Genomic DNA, 3124 nt, shown 5'->3' with positions numbered 1-3124 from the left:
CCTGTTTTTGAAAGAATTCAAATGTTTTCTTTGGTTTAAGCATCTTTCACATTTTATTATTCAGAGTGGGAAATTAAATAAACCCATTATGGAGGAAAGGTATTCCTCATTTAAAAGATTGTCCCTGAATAACAAAATAAGATGTTTGACAAGGTTTAATTGTCGTTGCTTTAAATTTAAATGTCACAAAAGCATTGAAAAAGAGAGGAGACATTCTGTGTGGTATCCATTTTCTTTGCAATATATGCATGTTGAATAGTGTAAAGCCTTGTTAAGTGAAACTACCTATAATCACATACAAACATAATTTATTTCTTGAAAAGATTTTTTTCCAGAAAAGATTTTGGTGAATACATTTATCTCGAGTTTTGAATGAAGTGTTACATTATATGTTTACAGATTTATAGCAGAAAAATTAGAAAACTTATTTATCTGAGATCTCAAATTCTCAAATTAATAAGGAAAATGTTTTCTCATATAAATGCTATTACTTCCTACCAGAAATCACAAGAAAATATTGACAACCTTGTCCCCTTTTTTGATGTGTCCAAGATGTCAAAAGTTCAAAAATACTGTTATTAAAGAGAAATTTATAAGCAAGAACTTAATTCAGTAATTGATAAATTACTATTTTCTGCCATCACTTTTGTCTTAATAAACAGATGTGTTTAAAAATTGGGGGCAGGATTGTAAATAATACATGCTTCCTTGAAGATGGTAATTCTGAGACATATTTGAAACAATCATTGAAACATAAATTATCAGGCAGAAATGGCCATGTATAATTTTAACTGCCAAGTTAGCCATGGCCAACTTTTTAATGTTTGTCCAGATTAACTAGGCTATGAGTTCCCACAGTTCAACTGATGAATATCTAGCAGGTGATAAATTTTAATTCCCGTCAATCAAATACAATTGGTAACTCTGCTTTAAAAATCACACGTGAAAAATTTATTTACATTTGAGAATTATAGGGAAGCTATATTTCATTCAAGGAAAACATTTCTGAAGGCTTCATATGATTAAATATTCTACTAGTTCCCTAATTGATTAAATGAAATAAATGAAAATTAATAAGTCAATAATAAAATAATATATGAAACATATTGGAGAATAAATGAAAATATGGAGAACACATTTTTTAAATACCCAAGTATATAACCATTCTAATATATCTTACCTTAATGCTAAATTTTATTTTCTGGACATTTCTTCAATATTTCAAAGGATGTGGCCTTCTAAACTAACAAGACTATGTGTCAAGGCACTCATTTTGCTTTCTTCAAAGCATTTTATCACAGTTAACCATTGTTATTGACTGCCAGACACAATTTTTTAGAAAGCATGATTAGAATCATCGCTTGATGAACTTTGGTTGATGTTGTTACAGTTGTAAAAGTTAGTTTTGATTATAATAGATGTTAGTGTTAAAATAGCCCAGTAGTCACCAAAATCTCTCAGTAGTCCCCCCATCTGTAAACAAAAGTGTGGTGCACTAGAGACTAATAAAAGTGCATTGTCTGACCACCGTAGCAACTTCACTTGCCAGCCTTTAAATTATAAGGCTCTTAATTTTATTTTTTGAGGAGGGAATTACCTAAAATTTTCAACATAAAGTAAATTAATATTTTATTTTATTTTAAATTCTCAATGCTCAAATTAGTATAAAATTTGGCCCACTGCACTTGAATTACATTCTTCACTATAATGGAATTGACCAATCTAAGTAAATATTAGTATATGCCATTAGTTTAGGGAATGTAGAAAAATTAATTTTATTATTTAACATTATTAAAATGTTTAACTTAGTTTAAAGCATTTGGCAAGTGTCCTTCTTGACCAGTGATCTCCAAACTTTAAATTGCACTCCCCATTGTTATGAAAAAATATTGTATTTACTTACATATTACATAAGTATACTTCTATTATTAGCTAATATTTCAAGTACAAAAGCTTGCTGAGGCAAGGTTTGTCATTAATGATATTGGACACAAATCTATATTGCATAGTTTGTTTGATATTGTTTTATTTTTTGTCAACTTCTTGTCAGATTTGATTAGATCACCACGGTTCTTACTGCATAATGTGGATGCAGAACTTGTACTGTTGAAAGTACTGGCTCAGCCATTCTCTTGCTGTTTTCCTTTGCTTGCCCTATTAGTGTTTTCCTCAATAGTTTTAAATAACTTTTTTAAAGCTATTGTGCTTTTTGTAAGGGTTAGTTTAATTAAAACTAGATAACATAATCTATCAACTCACTTAATCGGGACCATCCATGTAAAGTGCAGCAAGTTGTGATTTGCTGAGAGCAAACATGTTAGGCGAGAGTGAGACAGAGCTTCACTATCACCCTCTACTCTCTGTGGCTTCAACTGTGCCCTCAGGCTTCCTCCATACTGTGCACAAAACAGGACTGTGTAACACCCACTAAGAAAGGGAGCCAGCATCAATCCACACGTTACCCATTAGCCAAGCTTATTTTTTCTCCTTATTTTTAAATTAAAACAATGAATAGAAGTACAACTTCTAACATTTTATTTCTTTAACCCAACGAATCTTTTTGTACATTCCCAGTAGCACACACATGCCTCTTGGAGACCATTGACCTAATGACCTACATAGAATATAAATGTCAAAAAATAGCATTCAAAACCACTTAAGAATAAATCAAGATGTGTTTTTAATTTACACCAGCGTTTTTAGCATTTTATCTTTTAATACCAATGCATAGAAATGTCTCAGTATATTTACAGAAAGATTTGGATTGTAGAAACTTTACATCAGTGATTTTGCTGCAGAAGGAAAAATCAAGGGCATACAGTTATTATTGTTGTGATGACGATAATGTTGAATGATGACCCGTGACTGTCATTTCGTGGTATGGATCCACTATACTATGGAGAATAGTTTTAAGTATCTGAAAAAAACCCAGTTAAGAATTATTGGGGGAATCAGCCAAAATGTTTTTGGAATCTTTTTCACCTTAATGCTTATTATACAGTTTTCCCTATATTCATCACAGAAGTGCTATGTACCCCCTAAAGGTCAAGTTTTATTTCTTATTATATCTTGCGTATTTATTCTCCATGAAAAGCTACTTTTTTTTTTTTTTTTTTTTTTTTTT

This window comes from Propithecus coquereli, unplaced genomic scaffold, assembly GCF_000956105.1.
Source record: "Propithecus coquereli isolate 6110/MARCELLA unplaced genomic scaffold, Pcoq_1.0 Scaffold70, whole genome shotgun sequence".
In the NCBI taxonomy this organism is placed as follows: domain Eukaryota; kingdom Metazoa; phylum Chordata; class Mammalia; order Primates; family Indriidae; genus Propithecus; species Propithecus coquereli.
This window is presented reverse-complemented; position numbering follows the sequence as displayed.